The sequence below is a fragment of the Rhinolophus ferrumequinum genome, chromosome 3, assembly GCF_004115265.2.
Source record: "Rhinolophus ferrumequinum isolate MPI-CBG mRhiFer1 chromosome 3, mRhiFer1_v1.p, whole genome shotgun sequence".
Lineage (NCBI taxonomy): Eukaryota > Metazoa > Chordata > Mammalia > Chiroptera > Rhinolophidae > Rhinolophus > Rhinolophus ferrumequinum.
The window spans coordinates 95,306,562-95,330,055 of NC_046286.1; the positions used below are offsets into that span (position 1 = coordinate 95,306,562).

At 37.8% G+C, this 23,494-nt stretch overlaps 1 protein-coding gene and 1 long non-coding RNA gene across 2 annotated transcripts in view; one reads left to right on the forward strand and one right to left on the reverse strand.

The window, feature by feature from the left end:
• The window catches only part of SYNE1 (spectrin repeat containing nuclear envelope protein 1), a 417,051-nt gene that overhangs the window by 369,424 nt on the left and 24,133 nt on the right, over positions 1-23,494 (reverse strand). The gene's annotated exons all lie outside the window — the stretch shown is intronic.
• LOC117015646 (uncharacterized) lies at positions 280-22,769 on the forward strand. The gene is made up of 3 exons (XR_004421762.1): positions 280-384; positions 18,812-18,974; positions 20,355-22,769. It is a non-coding gene; the product is annotated as an uncharacterized LOC117015646 (long non-coding RNA).

The window sequence follows — 23,494 nt, forward strand, 5'->3', positions numbered from 1 at the left end:
TCGTTACTACGGAATGCTGGGTCATCTCAAAAGGCACAGGTATTTCCAAGCGAGACAATGACTCACAGACCAATGTATTTTCAAAACCTTGGCAAGATACTTGGGTCACAGCAGGTATAGGAACAGATAGCCAGATTCTTGACCTTTCTATTAAAATTAGCTAGAGGAAGTATGAAAATTATTTTACACTCTCCCAAATCTGGCTGTCAAAGATCAGTGGAAAAATCCAGCTTAGTCTGGGATTCCTCAGATCTAATCCCACAGAGTCCATTAGAATAAAGAAGAGTAGATCGCCCTCAAAGCGAACTGAGGAAATGGGGAGTCAATTTGACTGAATGACTGAGCATTACCAAAAGATCTCTGGAAAACAGTTGGTAAGCCACCGTGAGTATGTTTTATACCAATAATTTTTACATAAAAAGGGTTTTTTAAAAATAAATGGAGGCATGTATAAAATGCTAGCTTTCAATTGTCAGACAATCCTAATTGTTCATATAATAAAAAGGGATTTTCTTGTCTTCGCCTTAAATTAAATCAAGCTTTGGATAGGAAGCCTCCCCCCACAATTGCGGGAGCTAATGAAGTGTTTTGTATTCTTTACCAAGAATAAAACCTGTTGCAGATGGTTCAATCACACAAAGAAATTTATTAGGAGCTACAATTAGTGCAGGGCCTTCGAGAAGTTACTCGGCTAAGCTACAGCCCGTGTTTGCAGGTAGAAATACAGACACAACCTCCACATACTTTGCAAGAGGCTGTGTATCCTGATGCTGGTAAAGAAAATTCACCTCGAACCATGAACTAAGTCTAGATATGACACAGTTGTGGTATTTTCAATCAAAACATTTCTAACAGTGAAATGTTTCTAATCATTATGGTAATTTTTCACAGGAGTGAAGAGCTACATTCCCTGGTATCACATATCCCCATTATCACAGACTTGAGGGCTTTTTGGTCATGTTTTAGCTTCACAAGAAATACGGCAATAAGATAATTTGCTCGTTTACTACACCATATCTTACCTACTTACAAGCAGACTTACAGCATCTCCTAGGCCCCACGTGGACAGCAAATACCAAAAGCAAACCGTTCTTGGAACAAGCCCCACATCGTCTTTACTTCCTGCATTTCCTTTCCCTGTCTGTACTGCAATGTGACACAGTGTTTGTGTGGGTATGGGTGTATATGTGTGAGTCTCTGTATGTCTGTATATTTGTAAAGGGTCATTCTTTCGATCAACTAGACAAATCTAGACAGCACAAACAGTTCTTTCCTATCATCAGCAGCAGAACAATAACAAACTGTTTTTCTTTTGTTAAATTCATGAAATGTAAAATTTCATATTCTTCAATTACAATATTCTGACTTTGATTTCAAGGTTTCCTGCTTTGCAGAGTCTAAGACTGGTTAACCCTGTAACGTCTCTAACCTGGCTTTCCTGCTAACTTTCCTAATTAAGAATTTTGACCTCTAATTACTATGCATATATCTTCTATGAAGTCATCTAAATAATACTTTGTATCACAGTCACTTCTCTGTTTAGTTTATTAATTTTTTTTAACAGAAAGAGCCTCATTTTATTTCCAGTTTATCCACTTAAAAATCTATGAAGTCTTTGGAAACATATTCATTTAATATTATAATTTATTTCAGAAGACATTTGACTTTGTATCCTTGACATCAAGAAATGTAAATCTAGAAGTATAATGATACTTTACCTGCTGCTTCTCATTAAACAGTCTCCACTGGTTAAATTTAGTAACATAAAGACTTTTTTTAAATCATGCTGTGAAGGATTGTGTTACTGAAAAAGACCACAGCACTGTCTGATCCTACACACACTTCTGGAACCTTGCTACTACTGTTCCTTGCTACTCCATGAGGAAGTCGAGACTATTTTCCCTCCTCGTGAAATCGGGTGGGCTTTGGGGACTGCCATGACGAGTAAGATGTGTCAAAGTGATGCTCTGAGACTTCTGAGGCTGAGTCTTTAAGACAAACAGGGCTCTGACTGGCTGTCTCTCAGGTAACTTGCCATTGGAACTCAGCTACTAGGTTTAGAGGACACCCAGGCCTGATGGAGAAGCCACATGCAGGCGTTCCAGCTAAGGTCTCAGCCAAGAGCCAGAAGCAGCTGCCAGATGTGGTCAGAGGGCTTCAAGATGATTCCAGCCCCGACATCCAAGTCTTCCAGCTGAGGACCCGACCCTGGGGACCCAGATAAGCAGTCCTGCCTGAGTCCTGTCCAAATTCCTGAGGCATGAAAGGTGGGGCATCTTCAACACCTGTAATGTGGCTTTTCGCTTGGCCTTTTAAACCATTTACTTTCTCCATTGACCAATTTCTGTCTACTGAGTAAACTTTATTACCAAAACCTACCCTTGCAGAGCTAATCACAATGAAAGCATTTAAAAAGTTTTCCTGAGAGGCCTCAGGGACGTGTGTGCACAGAACTGCATGTCCCCTGACTTAGCACTGAACACAAATTCAACTGGCCAGCTGAAGCAGGCTACACTGTAGACGGCCCTGGTGGGCTAGTGCGTTTATGGGCACAGGTGTGAGGTGGCACCTGCTGGGCTAGGGGACAGGGACGAGCTCGAGACTGTTCTCTGTCTGTCACCAGCCACGAGGTGCAAGCAAGGCCTCAAACAGAGTGACCTCCCTGTTCCCTGAGAGAGAGGCCAGAGCTACACAGGCGTCTCTGAGCCCACAAAGACTGGTGTCGTTCCACAAATACTTATTGAGTGCCCACTGCATCCTTTGGAACTGGGGGGGTGGGAAAACACCCATGTAAACATACAATTAACGTGTGGACCTACTAACTACAACCGAGGTTAGCCTCTCTTCCTACCTGATTCTCAACCTTAGTCACCGTCAATTGCTTTCACTCCTTCTATCCTCAGGCCACTCCCATTCCAGTTTTAGTCAAACACCCCTCGTCTCTTCCTAGTGTTTCTTAAAGGGTACATCCTGCCCCGTGTACCTAAGAGTCATTTGGGGCCCTTATTGTTACATTGCAGCATCTGGGTCCCTCCGGTCTCCCTGAATCAGTCACTCCTGATAAGACGTAGGCTTGTGTGGGGACAGAGCCCCAAAAAGCAGTTTCCAGGCTCTCGGCCTCACATAGAAAGGTGCTGGCTCAGGTAGTAAATGGCCATCGACTGTGATCAAATGGCCAGCAGCTGTGGCTAGTTGGCCGTCAGCTGTAACCAGTGAGCCATTAGCCATGAATATAACTGCGGTGGCTAGGCTAGCAAAGAAAGGGGGAGCTAGCAAGAAGATGGTGGCTGAGCGTGCAAGCGGCACAGTGAGGGTTGAGAATTGTGTTGCTCCTGGTTCCTGTGTCTCCAACCCAGCCGCCAGTGAGAGTATAGTGGTGTGACTCCCCTACCTATGGCTCCGTGGGTGTTCCTTTTTGGCCTCACCATGTCCTGCGTTCTTATGTGGGGAGTGGGACCAGAGACCCTGCTGGGCGCCCCACACGACAGCTTGGTATTTTTGCAAACGCTCCCAGCTGATTCTTATGCATCTGTGCTCTTCTCGCCGGACTCCAGCCACTCTGCCCTCTGATGTACACTACTCACTAAACTGGATGAATTTTTCAGAGCGTAACTCTGATAACATCACTCCCTTGCCACCTTAAAGTGGGTTAGCAGTGCCTAGCAGCGTTCTTACGCCATATCCCAGTACTCCAAACTTTTTCCAGTCTGGCCTCAACCTACTTTCCGGTCATGTCACCAATAACCCACATAGGCCTAGTTGTACTGTTTTGTGTTTGCTTCTGCCAAACTGTACCCTTTCCATACTTTCTAAACACAGCCTGCACTTGTCTCTCCAGTGCTTCCCCACCCCGTCTTTGGTCAATGTTCAAGTTGGCCTTGCCACCTCAGAGACCTTCAGCTCCTCTGTCACTTCTGCTGAAAATTCTCCTCCTCCTTGGTGCCTAATTCAAAAGCAAGGCGTCCCGTGATATCATCATACCTGCAAGCTCTCTTTCCTCCTCTCAAAATCTGTAGCACCTTGTCTTCAACACTTTCTAGTTCTCACATCCTTCCTTGTATTGGTGATATCAATATTTATCTATTTTTTCCACATAGCTAGCCCTGCTCACTCCATAAAAATGCTTAAAGATGTGTGTGTGTGTGTGCATGCACACACACATGTGCATGCACACATACCTGAACGTGCATGCACACATACATGTGGAATTAAATTTTAAAACGAAAGATCAAATTTATAACTATGGCAGTCCTGAACAGCTGCAAACATGAAGTTACCTCAGGAGGAAAATCAAGTTATATGATCTTGTGATAATTTATTCTGTTAATGTCTAGTTTCAAAGAGTTTTTGAAATGTAAATTGTTATTTTTTTTAATTTATTACATTTATTGGGGATGACATTGGTGAATAAAATTATATAGATTTCAAGTGTACAATTTTATAATAGTAAATGGGTCTCTTGATTCACAAATAAGGTACCACAAACTATAATTTAAAGTTGTGACTGCTCTAATAAGAACCTGGTTTTTATTTATTAATTCTAGAAAAGTATACTTCTTTTTGGCAAAATAAATAATGACATTATTTATATAATTATTAATAGGCCATAAAACAAAGGTTTTAGTTTCTTTTTAGCACAATTGTATTATATCAGTTCCTTGCACTTCACACACTGTCAGCCACATATATTGTGGCCTTTTCAACATTTGCTGATATTCATAAGTCTGCAAGGAAAATATATTTCATATTTTTAATTACTTTGTGAAAGGTTGCAATTATTCAATATTTTGTCATTTTTAAAATCAGATTATTATGCCTAGCATTTGGCTATAAGTATGGACAAAATCATAAAGTGCTATTAGAATTAAATTATTAATAGCACACCTATTAGAGTATAGGACTTTTGAAGTGTTACAGATCTTATACATCTACCAGTGTTTTATTGATAAAGAACAACAAATAGGCTGCTATCTAATAATATATTTACCAACTAAAGTTATTTTGCACTAAAAGGGAATGCATTTAAACTATATTATGAATTATCGCTACTGAGATTCTAGACAGTGACCCTCCACTGTGAGGCAGGGCTTCTAGTAGTTCCTGGCCGCAGGGGTCCCAGATGAAAATCAAGGAAGCTCAGCGGGGAGGTGCCTGTAAGGCCATCACAATCAACATTCTCTTTTTCACACCCCCACCCATCCTTGTAGACTTTGTAGCGATAGCTCTGCGGTTACGAGTTGCGTTATCTCAATGCTTCAAGTCTCCATTTCCCCATTTCCAAAAAAAAAAATTAAGAGTGTCCACCAGCTTCCTAAGGTTATTGTGAGGATTATGTAGGATAATAAGATATTGATAAATGTTATCTATTTTATTACAACAATCCCAACATGTGGTCTTCAAGTCTCCATCAGAAAAACTGGAGAAACAGGAAACTCCCTACCTCCAGAGACTGGGAAGCAGGCCATATCTGTTCTTACAGGTTCCGGGAATTCTTCTTCCTCAAATCCCTACTGTCAAGCCCCAACCCCATGAAAGCTTTCAGTGACTCAGTAGAGCCTTTCTGCCTGTAATTCCTCATTCATGCCCTTCTTGAAAAGGATGATGGCAGCTGAAATCCGCACATCTCTTAGAGGAGAGCACTGGGCCTTATTTGTCATTTGCTCCTCTGCATGACTGAATTTATTAGGTACTTTCCTGAGAGGAGATGTGGGTGTAGTAGACAATATATGAATCCTGGGGCAATGAGGAAAGAAGCAGGGATGGGTTTGAGTCCAGGAGTCGCCAAAAACATATTTCCACTACTCAAAATTGCTTCAGAAATAGACATATCCAAACAGGGAAGGAGAAAAACAGAAAACATAGTCCCTTAAAAAAAAAAAAAAGAAAGAAAAGCAGTGATTAAAAAATATACGTGATGCCTTATCTTTCTTAGTAATTCAATTCTGAAGTGAGGCAAAATTTAAGAATTTCCCAGCACTTCATAACTTAATAGGTTAAACCAAATGAAATTGCCAATTGTATAGGTCAAAAACAGTCAGATGAAGACAAATTCATAGCTTGAGATGCGTTAGCCATCTCAATATGGAAATTGCATATCTTTAAGCCTAGAACTGTAGTCAGGGAGGTGAGCTGCCTGCACTGAGAAGTAAACGAATGCTGAGGCTGACTGAGGGAAGAGAAGGCTCTGGATTCCCATCTCATTCTCAAACTTGTCTCAGAGCCAGAGAAAAGACAGGTGGAATCACTTTCACCGTCTGGATAAATGTCCATTCTCTTTCTCCCAACCCTTTCATGTTCAATGGAAGCAACTGAATTTACATAAGTGTCTATTTAATGCAATAGCTAACCTTGATTGAACGCACTGATTACGTGTTCTTGGCTCTTGACATGGATAAACATTGACTCCTCACAACAAATCAAGAAGTCTATCTTCGTAGTACCCATGTTATCGATGGCCAAACAAAGGTAGAGAGAGGTATCCAAGCTGTATAACTAAGTAGCAGAGGAAAGGCCAGCAGTCTAGCCACAAAGCCTGCGTTCTTAACAGTGACCCTGTGCCGACCCCCTGATCCTGGGAGATGGGGACAGGAGGAAAAGTCCATGAGCCTTGAAAAGAAGTATGAACATGAAACAAAGCAAGATCTTAGTAGCCCACTGATTCTCAAAATTAAAATCAGTAGTTTTAAAATAATTAGAAGTAGAGAGCAACAAGAAAAAAAAATGGTAACAGGAAACCTAAAATGAGAAAATGGAACTTGACACAGGCTGTTTAAATGTTCAGTGAGGATAAAAATCAGCCTGAAACAAACAAGCAAAAACATTCCCAGAAGCTCTTACTAGAAAGACTGCTGCCTCTTGCACAGCTTTTTCCCAAGAAAACAGACAGATAAAAGGTACATCAGAATGCTGACAAAAGTGTTGACCTGGTATCTTTCTTAGTGGAAAGTATAAATCTGAAACTGCCAGGTAATATGCTAGATTTCACCACTAGAGGACAAGGCAGGCCTATGTGCATTAAATTTTTATAGTACCCAACAGAATATTATGCCTTATTAAAAAAGGAAGGAAGGAAGGAAGGAAGGAAAGAAGGAAGGAAGGAAAGAAGGAAGAGAAAGAAAGAAAAAAAGAAAGTAGTAGGAGCACAGTAAAATCGTATAACAGTCACAGAGTGTATAATTTACATACAAGTATTTATAATAAAAACACCCTATTAAAAATAAAGTATTTAAATAAAAACACCCTATTAAAAATCTCATGCAAAAATGCACATGCATTGTAGAACAATATATACAGAAAAATTACAAGGAAAAAATATACTATCTTACTCAGAGATTATAAAGCTATATTCTTCCAAACATTTTTTTGTGTGAAACATTTTTTTGTATGATGGATTTCTGTGCATGTATATGCAGGAAAGCATTATTGCCTAAAGGTTATGAACATAAACTCTGAAGCCAGACTGCCTGGTTTTGAATCCTGGCTCTGGCATCCTTCGCAAGTTACTAAACTCAATGCCTCAACATCCTCATTGGCTAAAGTGAGGACATAATTATAAAACCTTTCTTTGGGGTTGTTGTGAGGTTTAAATAAGATAGCCCATGTAGTGCCCTGAAAATAGTGCCTGGCACACAGTTTCAATAAATACGAGAGAGAGACAGAGAGAAAGAGAGAAAATGAGACCACAAGTAGGATCATGTTATACTTTATCTAACTTTTTTACTTAATTTATCTTGATGTCAATAAATGTTAATAGCTTCTTGGTTATCCTTACATTTTTAATATAACGTTTAATATAACAAGTTAATATTTGTAGATGCTCACACACTCTTACCTATGCAGAGCCAACTTCTGGGACAAAAGTATATATATGTTTCTACATCTTCACATTACACTATGTATTTTCCTAATTTTTAAAATAGATAAATATTTCATTGTATGAAAGCATTTTACTATTTGTAAAGAGTTCCCTATAGGGAAGCTTAGGATGTATCTAGGTTTAAAATACACACACACACACACACAGACACACATACAAAGACACACACACGCACACACGTGCGCGCACACACACAGAGTATATTTACCAAAAATGCTGCAATCAACAACTCTGCAACCTATTTTTGCATACAAATGCAAGTAGATCCATGGGATAAAATCCTAGAAGCAAAACTACTGACTCAACATTTATGTGCATCTTTATTACTTAAAGGAATGTTACCTAAATGCAACATTTTTTTTTAATGTTCTTTGCCCATTTTCTACTCTTTGATTTTCTTTTTCTCACTGGTTTATAAAGACCTTCATCTATTACAAATGATATAATTAATGTAATTACAAAAGTATATACATTTTTAATTTGCTTTTTGTTTAGTTATAGTTATGCAGATATTCTTTCATACTAAAATCTACAAATCAATCCCTCTTTGGTTCTTGACAAGCTAAGAAAGGATTTCCCCTCTACTAGATTATAAAAGAGAACAACAACAACAACAAAAAACCTGTGTAATTTCTTTTAATTCTGTGGTTTCATGTTTTTAAATTTGCATTGAAACACGTAAAATCTCCAATAATCAAGTGGTGTTGGTTTATAAAATGTCAATTTCAAATAAATGTATTTATATCTTTGGTCCACTTGAAATTGAGTGTGTGTGAGTGTGTGCATGAGTGTGTGTGCTTGTGCATATGGGAGGTAACAAGTCAGCTGGTTCTTCCCCTGTTCCCCGTGGTCATCCAACTGTCTCCAAATAATTTACTGACTATCCATCTCTTCCAACTGTGGGTTTATTCTGGACTATATATTCTGCTCTAAGGATATGTCTGTACAAATTACTGTGGTTGTTAAATATATTCCAACATCTGATAGAATTGATCTTCTCTCACAGTTCTTTTGCAGATTTTTTTCCCCGGATATTACATACTGTGTGTTTTTCCAAAAGAATATAATCAGTTTGATTAATTCAAATTTTAAAAAAAAGCTTGCTAATATCTTGCTTGAGAGTGCAAGTTTAGATTAATTTAAGGAGCTCTGACATCTTTACAGTGAGTTTTCTTTTCCAAGAAAGGATATGTCTTTCAATGCAGTCAAATCCTCTTTTATATATTCCTCAAACGGTGTTCAAATTTTTCTTCATATAAATTTTCAGCACTTTACTAAATTTTCTTACTGCCCCTAACAGTTTTTCTATTGATTCTTTTGTGTTTTTCAGTCATGTTACATTCATATTAATGTAATTAATAAGTTTACCATATCACTTCAAATTTTATTCTTGTCTGATTGCCTTGGCTGGTATGTGACTGCTGACTTTAGTGGAAATGTTTCTAAAACTTGTAAGGCCTGATGCTGACACACTATGAAGATATTTTAAAAATCAGAATTAAGTACAAATTTCATATACCTTATTTTACATTTGGATGAGTATATGGTTTTTCTCCTTTGAGTTAATTATTAATATAAGTTACACTAACAGCATTCATAATATTGAATCATCCCTACGTACTTAACGGAAACCCCTTTGATGGTATATTCCTACTTTAACAAACTACTACATTCCATTTATTCTAGGTCAGAGAGAATAAATGTATCTCTGTTTCTTTCTCCAGACCTAATTCTCTGAGGTGCTACACTGAGGAAACAGGTCTGTGTAAGAACGTTTTTCTTTATCTACAGGCCAGGCTTGCAATGGCCTCAGTCTTGGAATCTTTGTCAAGGATTATTTCAGGACCATGATGCTCACTTTTAGAGAGGCCCGAGCCCTGTGTGAGCTCTGGAGGCATTTTCAATGTCCTTCACTTAAGCTGGTTCAAATGTCACTAGTATTTGGCAGATTTTTTCTTGGGTGGGGGAGGGTTGGATTATGACTATTTTCAAGTTTGTTTTTTCTTGGGGGGGAGAGTTGGATTATGACTATTTTCAAGTTTGTTACAGTTGTTTTTTTCCATTATGTTTTCATTCTTTTTTGTTGTTTTTGATAAGTCTCAGGGAGAAATACAAAATAAAAATATCCTTATTCACAGTCTTTTACCTGAACTCCTACATCATTACTCTAAAGGCTGTCCATGGTTCCATTGAATAATTATACTTAATTATCTAACAAATCTTCTACTTTTAGATATTTAGATCATTACAAATGTCCAGTGTGATAGCTTTCACTGAAAAGAAGGAACATTTCTAAAAAACCAGGATTGGACCCAATCCAATTCAACCACACTAAATAATGAGTAGAAGAAAAGTGGAGGATACTTGTAGACTAATGAAAAAGGTACTGACTAGGGCTACTTTCATGGGATGAACTGCTCAGGCAGAAATAAGCATAAAGGGAACTCAGTCTCTTCAGCAACTTCCTCTCATTTCACATCTTCTCTTTTTCCTGCCCACATCCTCTCTCGTACAGGATCTGTTGTAGAAATATTGCTGTGAGAGATTAGAACACCTCTCTCACTGGATGTGTAAGATGCTAAACTGGGACTTGGTAGCAGGCAGTCTCCTATGCTCCCATTCCCTTTAGTTCTCATTTAGTTGAGAATCCAGGGTTGTCATTCATAATCATTGAAATGTATTTAGGTCAGACTTATTGTCTGGTGGAAAATTCCTTTTATGCCACATAAAACTCAACTATTATGAATTAAGATTATGAGGATAACACATCAATTTAGAATCAGGTGGATGGTCACCCTCAATAAAAGAGGTTAATGCCTGCCTTAGGCTCGTATATGTTTTGTTTAAGAATGATGATAACAATGTTTCATTGGTCATGTATCTTAGACGTAAATGCCTCACATTTTTAAAAAACATTTCACCTTTATTCTTTGTCTGAGAACCTATAGATTTCAAAAGTCTAGCTGGTCTTCAAGACACATCAACGACTACCATCTGCCTATGTCGTCATCAGAAACAGATGTCTCAGACCAGAATGAGTGCTAAGGAAGACGGTAGAGAATAAAACAATATCAATGTCAACAACAAAAACCACAGAAACTTTAAAATAATTGCTCAATGCTAGGCTGTACGGACAAAGAAGTGTATTATATGATCTGTGCCTGCAAGAGTCTTACTCCGTAGTGGATTAAATAGATAATTTACATATAGAGGGCATTCACAATGTGTAAAATATTCTAAGACTAAAATGATCAGTGATAGAGTTTCACACAGAAAGGCAGATACTCTTGTACAGGATTTTCTGTGGAGACTGCTTTATGGTTTCAGGGCCTGAGTAGATTCACATTGGACAGCCAATGAGAGGCCTGGCAAGGGCTTGACTGGGTTCTAGGACAAGCAAGGTCAAGAGAAAGAAAAAGAATCCTCTCAGAGAGCCAAGCTTCCCCTACATTATGGATGGTAGTGATTGGGGAGAAGGGAGGAATGGATTTTATCAGACTTTCCAGAGGAGTTTTTCCAAAACACACATGCCTCTGCTTCCTCCCCTTGCAGTTCTGATAAATATTAGGAGGGAGAAGGGAGACATGCACATTTTAAAGCTGCTCCCCAGGTGACAGCTCACTTTCTTCCCTCCCTACTCTGCATCCACATTGGCCTGAGGAGACCACTGCCCTGAAAAGACTCACCCAGCTGGGCCCTGGGAGCATCCAGCACTAACAGCAACTTCTGAGACAGTGGCTTATGCATCTGCAGCCGTGTAGTAAGTAGTTACTCAGCTAGTCATTTGCAAAAGCAAAACTAGGAAAGCCCAGAGTTTTAAGTGCTTTTTTCTCAAGCTTGCCTTTTTAGAGATCATGGGTATTTGTTAGCCATTTTATGGGATTATTGAAGAAATATGCAATAAAGAAATAGTCTATGAATAGTTTGGTTATCAAGAAAGGCTACTAGTAATCTCAGAAAACCATTTTTTTTTCTACCAGGAAATTCAATATAAATCTAGTTTATTTTAAATTCTTAGATTTTACAGGCTTTAAATAAAAACCCATTAATGTGAAAATTTTTCATCCTCTCAACAGAAAAATCACAGAAATGAGTTTTGATAATAAATAGGTCTAAACAGATAGAGGTTCGTGGCATAAATTACAATTTGAAAGGTACAGAACTAGAACTCATTGGGGACTTATTGTCTGAGAAGTTGGCAGTTAACATCTGCTCCATCAATTCATACCACCATTAATACTGGACAGCTTTGAGTTAAGCAAGAATCACATGTGCAGTCCTGAGAGACTTTAGGACCAGTGAGCAAAGGACCAGTGTGACAATCTAGTGTGACTGTCAACTAAACATGAATTAGTTATGCATTTGAAATACTTACTGAAAATGAAATACAAGATTTAGCAAATCTCAGTTGAATCAAGTATTTTTTCTTAGACACAATCTTTCATATTTTACCAGCTTTTTTGTGTATTTGCTAGTCTGAAACTATAGTCTCAACATATAAAAGCATACTTCACTTAACAGGAGAATCAGAACCCACTTGCCCCTAAAATGTTCACTTATTTTTTTTATTACCAAAAACTTTGTAAACTGTGTTCAATCGATGAAACCTGAAGATACGACAAAACAACAACTCAGATGATAAGAAAACTTTCAGTTAAGAAATTGATGGGGCAAAATCTATTTTTTCTGGTGATATTCCAAACAGGTCATAGTATATTACATGTTGTTTTTTGTATAGTGTTAAGGCAAAAATAATTATAATTACAAATGTCGTTTCTTTTAAACACACACACACAAACAAAAACCAAAAAGCATGAGCCACCTGTATGTTCTGAAATTATTCTCTTTAAAAAAAATAAAATCCTGTATGATACCTTCCAGGTGCAAAACACTAATCACACCTTTGACATATGGTCCTGGCTTTACTAACTTGTCTGTTACTAATCTCTAACATGCATCCTTTACTCCAGCTAAACTAAATTACAAGATGTCCTTGACTTACCTTAAGGTTTCCCACCTCTACCCCATTGATTATGCTGTTCCCCAGATGTGAGATATGCCCTCCTATGAACAATCTCATTCACTCATCCTCTGAAACTCCTCTGACATCATGGTTTTACATGAAGAATGTCAAGGTCCTCCATTTGATAATGTCCTCCCCACCTCTACACAGAGATCTAGAGGCTAGAGAACTTATTCGTGTCTCTCTTCACGATTACCCATCATCTTTTGCCTTATATAATCATTTGTGCATTTATGTTGTTGTCTCCACAGAACTATCAACCTCTTAGGGGTAGGAGTTGCGTTTCTTCCCATCTTAGCGTCTTCTACAGGGCCTTGAATAGCATGAGACCCAGAGAAGGTACTCAACAGAGAAACATAATGAAATATTTTAGAAAATAAAACATCTGAAGAGTATACTACAATGACGAGCATAGTATAATAAGAAGGATAATGTAATGAAATGACAAATCTTAAAGAACCACAGAGAGAAGAAAACATCCAAAGTGTTTCAGGAATCTGAGTATACTGAGAAGTGCCCAGATCAAGAGAGACTCTGAGGTCAGACAGATTTTGTTTTTAATGTCAATGCTGCCACTTGGAAACCATGTGATTTTGGACAATTTATTTAGAGTTTATGGGCCTTTATTTTCTTATTTATTAAACAGGGATAGAGATGTCTGCTTACAGGGTTCTGAAAATTATATGAGCTCACTAAGTAACACACCCAGATGTGCTCTCAGCACATATGTAACACGGGACTCCACAAACAAGGTCTCTCTAATTACGGAGGTGAGGACAAGACAACGGTGACCGCTCCACTAACCCAAACTCTCCACTGACATGCGCCCACCTACTTCTCATTAACTTCTTTTTACCAAGATAATAGTCAAGAGAATAGTCATTTTTACCCATTCTGCTCAATTTCTATTCACTTGGATTCTGGAGAGGCTGACATGTCTGAATAGAGGAGTCATTGTCAAGGGAAGAACTGAAGTTCCACAAAATCTGCTGGTTATGCTGTTTTGTGGGGCTGTGGACCACTGGAAAGCAGTAGTCGTCAGATCAGCAAAGGGATTAGAAATCGCATCATACAAAGAGTGGATGGGGAATGGGAGTGTTGGCCTGTAAAAGAGAAGAACTGAGGAGACCAAGGTCACCTCATGTGTACGATGACACAGAGAAGGCTTGTGTGGCCCAATGGGATAAAACTAGGATGCTGAATGAAATGACAAGAAGGCAGATTTCTGTTTGGTACACACGGAGAACTTGGCTGTGACTGTTAGGTTTGTCCAAATATGGAGTGAGCTGCCTCACCAGCAGGGATGGTGGTCTGAGAAGAGGTCAGACTATTCCACTATTAGGATTTATTCTAAACTTGATATCCAAGAATCTATGAAACCTTCAGGAATCTTCTTTGTGTTTGGTGCAACACGAGACTCACTTTAGAGCAAACAGCGTCAAATATTTTAAATTATCAACTTTTGCAGTAAGTTCATTTAAAATATCTAAAGACAGTTCATTAAAATAAACACCTCCTTTGATTTCATGTCTCCCTCCAGCTACCATCAATTTTCCTACTCTTTTGTACTGTAAACTCTTCCAAGGAACTTCTAATACATCCACTTCCTCTTCTTTCCAGTTTCTCTTGAGCCTACTGCCATCCACCACATTTCAATGGACACGCTCCTGACAGTGTCACACCTTCAGCTCATCAAACCCCAAGCCTAATTCTCAGGTCCCATGTTAACATGATCTCTCACTGCACTGGCTTTGCTAGTTATCCTCTCATTCTTAAAACTCTATTCACTTGGATTCCAAATCACCCTCTTCTCCTGTTTTGTTCTGCTTTGTTCTTTTTATTTATTTATTTATTTATTTTTTTACCCTTGTTTCTGGTCTCCATTGGTGTCTCCTCTCCTTTTGCTGAACTACAAACATTGGGAGGACCAAGTGAGCAATGGTCCCTTTCTTCTCTATTAACAATCTTCCTTCAGGAGATCTCATCCAAATAAATGTCAGCTATATGCTCCTGAATCACAGACATCAATCCCCCATCTTGAATTCTCCCCTGAGCTCCAGCCTGTTTGATAAAAGCATTTTCTCAACATCTCCTAACTGGATGTCTCATAACATCTCAAAGTGAACATTTCCAAAGCACAACACTGGATTCCACACCTCATCTCTAAGCCCTGATATATTGGCCAAGTGTGTTCCACAGAGCTCTATGCTTGTTGTTTACACAAGACCTGGAACGTTCTTCTCCATTTCAAGGCTCCATTCTTCTTGTTCATGTAAACTTCATACGCCTTCATTCACAACCCTATCTCAAGTAGCACTGTAGAGGTTTATTAAATGGTTAGTGAATGAATACATGAGCAATCGCTGATCACTTTTTATCATAATACTTAAAAATGCTACTGCAAGCTATTCCAAATTGCCTTGCCAGAAACTATAGATTCTTTTCCGAATTTGGAAACACTGGAACAGAAATTTGTTAACAGAGCTGTAGTGGGATAACGTACTTGGCTCTATATCTGCCCCTAGTGGGAATTCTGGAAACTTTATAAAAGGGGTGTGATAGCAGTGGCTAAGCCAGAGTTCAGGCTTTACAAAGCACGAAGCTTCAAGGCCACAGTTGCCTCACCTATAAGATGCTGCTGTTGGGTCCATGACCTCCACAGGATCATCCAGTTGTAAAATTCTATGCTTTTATAATCCATATATCCTATATATCTTGAGTAATAATTGGGGACTTGTATATAGGAACTGAGGCTGTGCTGGCTGTTCTAATTAAGGCCATCACAGCTGGAGAGCCGAGGCTGATCCAACAGGGTCTTTCACTATTGCTTGTGATTCTCTCCCAGAAGGGTGTACCTGGAGCAAAGGATAATTAAGAAGAAGAAAGAAAAGCACTCCCCGCCCCCACCATCTGTGTTCCTCGGCTGGAACTTCCTTAGAGAACTGTCAATATACACCTAAAAGCCAAATTTGAATGATGAGGTTTTTAAAAATTATTTTCTCATTTTTGAAATGTTATGGTTATAGTTTTAACTCAATTCCCTTTCTATTATTCTTATTTCTTTAAGCCTTCTACTATATATGGAGGCTGGAAGTGTTAACTGTTTAGTTACACTCAAGGTGTCACGTATAAGCAGAGTAAAAGAAAGGGTACAGGAAGCATGACTTTTATTGGATTGTTTTACTTATATCATCTTAAAAATTAATTGAAAAGAGATCTTCCTTTGTATTATCTTCCCTTCCTGTTGAATTTGACAGCCTTCAGTAAATGTGGCATGACAGACTTTCTCACTTACTGCTTTATTTCAGAAAGGACTGGTTCTCTATGATGGCACAGAACAGGGCACAGGAGAAAACTTCCTATCTCTGTGCCAGGAATGTGAGTGCTTCCATATATCCAGGGGGAATGTAGATGTCAAACTGGTAGATAAAACAAAGTTCAATAAAACCACTTTTACCATCTTCTTTAAATCTTCAATAACATGGATGATTTTTCTTAACTCAAATGTGAAATGGTGGATTTTATTTTCAGGCAGTGCTCTGGGGGGCTCTAGATATTTTAGTAAACCAACAGACATTTGAGTTTTGAGCAACATGATGTTTTCCCTTGAAGCATATGTAGGCAAATTTATCTTTAAACATCAAAGAGACATGCATCTGACAGTAAGTTAAACTCCCTAAAGCATTTTCCTCTTTGCCTCAGACTTTCTACCTTAAGAAATGTATATGGTTTAGCAAATGCAAGATAAATACCTGCTGAATTGGGTTTAATTCAGTAGCCCAGACACCTGTTGTTCTCAGAATGAGGGAGCATAATTTCCAGAGACCATGCTGACTATTATCCAATTGTACAATGCATGTCTAATGAGAAAATAACCACACATGAGGACTTTTTCTTTGGTTGTTAACTATTGTGAATGTATTCATAAGGGAAAAAAATCAAAACACATGCTTGAATATGTAGTATACATTATAGTCAAATGGAAAGGTTTTCTTCTTTAGAAAAACTCCTTTTTTCTTTCATAGTCCATATGGTAACTGTGGTATTGAGTATCATTTATTAATACTTTTAATATGATGATGATTGTTTCATATATGTATGTTTTTCTTCTTTTTTTTTCGGAGACTAGGAATTGATCCATGAGCTCCCTCTTAAGTTATTAGCAGAATCACTGAGCTGATGAAGTGGTAACAAATGCACTGCCCTTTTATTACAGCTAAACTAGGTAAGAGAGAGGAAACACTTCCTGTGGATTAGGAAGGAAAAAACTCATGCTTTGGAAGATCAGATGCAGAGACTTAATATACACCTTAAAATATCAAAACCATTCTTCTGTAAACAGTTTAATTAATTAAATCACAATGCTCAATTTTTCACAAACTCAATGGTCTGTTAGTAGTATCTCCTTACAAATAGATATGGTTTCAGCTTCAGGATTTTCAAAATAACAGGGTATACTCGTAATTTGGACATGGTATACTCTTAAGTTGCAAGGTTAAAAGAAAGCTTATCATTGGTAGAGCACAAGAGAAAATGATAGTGTGGCAGTTACTCCTCACTGCTGATACCGTGTTTCCCCGAAAATAAGACCTAGCCGGATAATCAGCTCTAATGTGTCTTTTGGAGCAAAAATTAATATAAGACCCGGTATTACATTATATTATATTACACCCAGTATTATATTATATTATATTATATTATATTATATTATATTATATTATATTATATTATATTATAAGACCCGGTCTTGTAGTAAAATAAGACCGGTCTTATATTAATTTTTGCTCCAAAAGACGCATTAGAGCTGATTGTCGGGCTAGGTCTTATTTTCGGGGAAACGGTAGCTAGTAACTGCTTCTAAGAGTCTGGGTAAATCTGCTCTTATGCAGAAAAAGGATCAGATAGACTCAACATCAGTAATACCTACATACTCCTGTACATTCAATACTTGATCTATATCAGAAGATAACACACTGGCCACCGAGAACCCTGTATGACATAATTAACAGTGTTATTTTTCATCCAGTTGTTCTTCTCTATTAACCCAGATGTTTTGCTGTTGCTCATCTGTGTCACAGAGAGGAGCAGAACAATTAGTAATTTCAAGTGAGGTCATTCTCTTCTGTAAGAGATCAGAGGGCTGCTCCACGTCTTTCTCAATGTTCAAAAATTAAGATGAGTACCAACATAAGGATGTGATTTCCAACCTTCATATGGAATTTATAAGTAAGCAACACAGTCCAGGAAAGCTTACCGTTTCTTTAATAATTTCAATAACAAAAATTCACAGGAGAGAAAAAAAATAATATTCTGAATTTATTTAAAGCACTTAGTCCAAGCCCTTGTGAGTGCCTCACATTGTCATAAATTCTAGACTGGAGAACCACTGGCTAATAGATGCTCGACAAGCCCGCCAAAGGAAACATCACTGTGGGTTGCTCTAATAAGTGCTTGGAATACAGAGGAAGAACTGTTGTTTTCAGTCCTATTTGAATCTTCTTATCTGATGGCATTAGGTTATCACACACCCGCACACTTTCCAGAACTCCTCCCACTTCCTCTCTTGACTACTGAGCAATCCTCCATGGGTTGCACTTTCAGATCAAAGAACTAAAAATATCTTTGTTTCCTAAAAGAATAAGTCATGGAGTATTTTCATCAAACTGAGTATGAAGGGATGGATTTTGTTTCAAGGCACTACTCTGGGAGGCTCTAGGTATGTTAGTAAACCAACAGACATTTGACTGTTGAGTTACATGATGTTTTCCCATTAAGCACACGGAGATAGTCTATTTATTTTTTGACTATACAAATTATTTATTTATTTATTTATTTATTTATTTATTTATTGTGATACAGAGTTTAATTCACCAGGTCAAACAAGTTCCTGTTTTTTCGTTTGTTTGTTTCAGGTGGAAGGTAGATTTCTTTTTAAATGTCACATTGACAGGCATCTTGAAATTAGTATTCTGGACATTACCTACTACGACCAGATATACCAGTGTTTTTCTCTTAATTTGCACGTAAAGATGAATAAACTGCAAAAAGTTGTAGGAGGCTTGGTCAACTCATTTGGTAAGAATTCTCCAACTACTGATTATAAAAATAATCATTTATATAACTAAATTTCTACTGCTTGTCTATGGTAAGAATTAAAATCCATTGGTAAGGTTTACTTAAGTCAAGGGTATTCAGGAATATTATTTTGTTTACACCACTATGTCTTTTATTGTCTGCTTAGCCTAAAAAAGCAAGGGCAAGCGTTAAATTGTACATTTGTCCTATAGCATACAGGGGTCAGATACAAGCACGCTGATAAGGCACTACTAGTCAACAGACGAATGTTAAATACAGGGAATCATACATGATACGTAAAAAGTGAAAGACAAGGTAAAGTGGAGACACAAGAACTACTTGGACGATGAAGAGTCATAATTGGGTTGAACCCCAAAGTAACGTGGGACTTGAAAAGATTCAGTGATTTATTTGAAACGTCTCCCTTTCAATAGCAGCAAGAGCCAGCAAAGCCCAGTAATATGAGCCAGGACTGATCAATATGTTAACTATAGGAGTAGTTGACAAGCCCCGAAACTTCACATATAATAATAAAGATGAACAGTTTGACAGTAAGTGGATAGATCTGATGTGGCAAAAATCTTAGACAAGGTGACAAAACAAGACAACAGATGGCTAGAGGTGACAAAGAACAGCTGCCAGCACCTAGGTGAGAAGGAACTCATAGTCCAAACAAATGTCACCTTTGCATAGCCTTCTTTTAAACACAATGGTATGAAATATACCATCTAAGCAATAATTTTTATTTAAATGGCTAGCTAATGATGATAATTGTGTAAAACAAGTTTTCTAATAAAAACAAACAAACAAACAAAACAGAAATATCTTCCCAGTGTCTCCTTTATTTTACATGGAGAATTGGATGCAGAATTTTAGGGTGAGTCATAGCCAGGTAACTTTCTCCCTTGTAGTAGAAGTGTTTGTCTGCTGGAAAATAATTGAAAAAAGAAAGAAATGGTACTGCTGAAAATCTGCCTCTGTATTTTTCTTCTAACTCGTGACAATATTTTAGCTCCATCTCTTACGATCAGCTTCCTTCTTCTTCTTGGCTTTACCCTCAGGCAGTCTAAATTCTCTTGGATGTTCAGAAAAATTGAGAGATGGGAAGGAGTTGGAATTACTGGAAGACAGTTTTCCTCTAGATGGCTCTTTATTTCGTAAAGGAAAAAAAATGTAATCTGTAAAGTTCTCAGAAATTCTGAATATGAATTTGTGCACTGTGAAATTAAAAAGTTCTTACTTAAATATAGCCATGGTACAAATGGTATTTCAATAAGGAGCTAAATGCCCAGTGAGGGTATGGACAAATAATTTTCCTCTTTTCTTGATGGAAACTATGCTATGATTCTTCTCTCTCTTTTTTTTTTTTTTTTTACACAGCCTTACAAGCTTAAAATCAGAAAATTTGGGAAGATCACCTTCCAAAGATAGGATGACACCAAAGAGAACCTGAGAATGAGAATGGCATTGATCTGAGGTGGTCTGAAGTGGTCTGACGTGAGGAAGCCTTGTTCATTGAACTGAGTACAGGGTATATTCATTCCCATGATTTATACCAAGCTAGGGAGCACTCGTTTATACAAAAAGTAGGAATAGTGGTAGAAGTTCAACAGGGAGTTAAATGCCTAAAAATAGGAAAAAGAAACACATTTGATGATTATCTAGAGACAGGATTTACGGGTAATGGTGCCACTTGTCAAGACCATGACCAATAGAAGACCTAGCGAGGCACAGAGTTAACTGAAGACACTGGGGTTTCTTTGACTGGGTAGTCATCCTTAACCACGGGCTAAGCAATCCATTTTAGACAGACTGAAGAAAAGAGAGCAATAGGTTAAGGTTGATTTTCATCAGTCAACGTCACTGAGACGCCTGGTGAGGGATAAATGATGCAAGTGGAAGACAAGAGCCTAGGCCAGATGAGAAAACTGCAGCAGGATATGGACAAAGGACCCAGCAGGATACAGCCTGCTGAATAGTTGCAAGAGCAGAAATGAAGTTCAAGCCATAGGCAGAGGGGCACGTTGGCCACCTGCAGAAAAGATTACAAACCAGGATCTGAAATTATTTGAGAGTCACTAGATTGAGCAGTAGTTTCAGTAGGAATGGAATTTAAACAGCACTGAGAGAAATGGTTGGCATGATGATATCTAAGCATTAGGCAATGTGAAAACACCTAAAAGATGAGTGAGAGGGCTATCTGCTCCTTACTGATTCCATACTGACTCCTCCACAGTCAGTCACAGGCTGTGTGTAGAAAGGTACACATGCTCTGGAAAGTCATCTCAGGTGTTCAGCAGCCACTCAGTTTGTCTACCCAGTTGCTCCTTGTCCTGGATTGTCTTTCCCCTCGATTCCCGCTCATTTTGGTCCAGTACTTATGCCCCTTCAATAGATGCCAGTGCTGGTGCTCAATGGCTTAGAGATACGACACTTAGTGGATCTTCCCCAGTCTCCACTCTAGCACCATCCCAACTTCTTCAACTCTCAGCTTGAGCAAAACTGGGACATATCTGCACTAAGTGAAGAAGGAAGGCGGTGTTAATTGGTACATTCCACAGGCCAAAATTACTCACATCATCACTGAAAAACAGACTGCATCTGGTTGTGTGTATTTTTTGTTATTTTCAATCTTTTTGGGAACAAGTAGGTTATAAAGATTTCTCATGATCTAAACCAGGCCCTGCGCTGTTTTATTTTTTTGTTAATACCTGTCAAGTTTCAAGTAGGTACTACTCAGGGAGAGAGAGAGAGAAGTATGGGAGGGAGGGAGGGAGGAAGGAAGGAGACAGAGACTAAGTGACTCCTACTATCCGAGCTAACTTGGAGGGAGAGGCACCTTCTTTGTGGCCATTTACCATGAGCTGAGGAACAAAATAGGAATAAATATGAGACAGGTCAGAATGAAGAAGCGGCAGCAGCAGAGGCCAGGCAGGAGCCAGCCGGGAAGAGGATCTGTGTATATCAGACTAAAGTATCAATAACTACTCTGCAGGTGAAATAATTATTGCCAGGAACATGAGGCAAGACTTCAGCATCTTGGTGCCTATTACTTTCATGAATTCTCACAACTTCTTACTTCTACTCTCAACATAGAAATGAGAGCTGAGACAGTTGTCTGGGTGATTCAAGGAAAAGGAAAATAAAATTCCAGTACCGCAATAGACTATACATTATATCGGAGTTAGAGATTTTTTTGACTTGCGTCCTTGATTTCAATGTTATATTCTGCAATACAAGGACTAAATTGAGCTTTGTTATAACACAGGTGGTGTTAGTTTGTAAAAATGTTGGTGTCATTTTAAATGAAATGCTCCTGACGGCTCTGCCTTTCGCCACCTGGGAATCAGCCCGATCAAAGGAAAGGAGGCATCTGCTCCTGACATAAATCTCCTTTCAGAAGTTCCCTTTCCAGTAAGTGTGGATGGGTTAGATGGTTTAACTGTATCTGAAGGAAAGGTTTGGTGACTTCCTTTAAAAATATTCCATAACGGTGGGAAATTTATACTAACTTATATTCAAACTTTTAAGTCACTGATAATGATTACTAGGCTCTCACGAGCTTATTCTTTTGGAAACTCGTCCATTAAGATGATTATAAAACTGATTCTTAAAAGGCATCAACTATTTCATGGTTAGTTAGTCTGTGTTTCTTAAAGTAAAACTCGATATAGAAAGAAAAGCATCCTATGTTAAAAGATTATCAATCTTATCTATAATAGTGAAAAACTAGACATGAGCGGATTAGTTAAACCAACAATAGCACATATCTAAAATAGAATATTACTCAACCATTCAAAGCCATTATAGACTTATATTTATTGATGTATGAAGCTGTGTACAATATATTGCTCCATTAAAAAAATTCGCAGAGAATAAAACAGCACTCATAGTGTAAACCCATTTTTCCTCATTTATAAGTATGTACATTGAAAAACACCTGAAAGGATATCCACCATAATACTAACATCTATCTATCTATCTATCTATCTATCTATCTATCTATCTATCTATCTATTATTTATTTAGTATCTATCAACTATTTATCTATTATCTATCTATTTATCTGTCAACTGTTTATTTATCAACTGTCTATGTATGTCATCTATTTATGTAGTGGTATTGGAAAGATTATCACTTTGTTCTTTATACTTTTCTATGTTGGTTGAATTTTAAGAAACATAGTATTGTGTAATCTGGGAAAATTAAGCTACGTAAATTTGGGGAAAACATTTAGAAATCTAATTTTTGGTTAATCTCACTGATAGAATGCTAAAAATAATCACTATAGTTTTGAAGACTATTTTTTCTTCAAGTACAGAAATCTTACTAGTTTTCCACTTGGACTTATTTATTTTAGCTCACGTGGCTAAAAAGCTAATGATAAAATCTCCATATTTTCTAGGCATCACATTTTCTGTGTTAAATTATTAAACAGATAACTAGCACTGGAGAAATAAAGAAATGGACTCATGTTTCCTCTCTTAAACCAAAACAAAAGCTACTTGGTACTTCAAAGT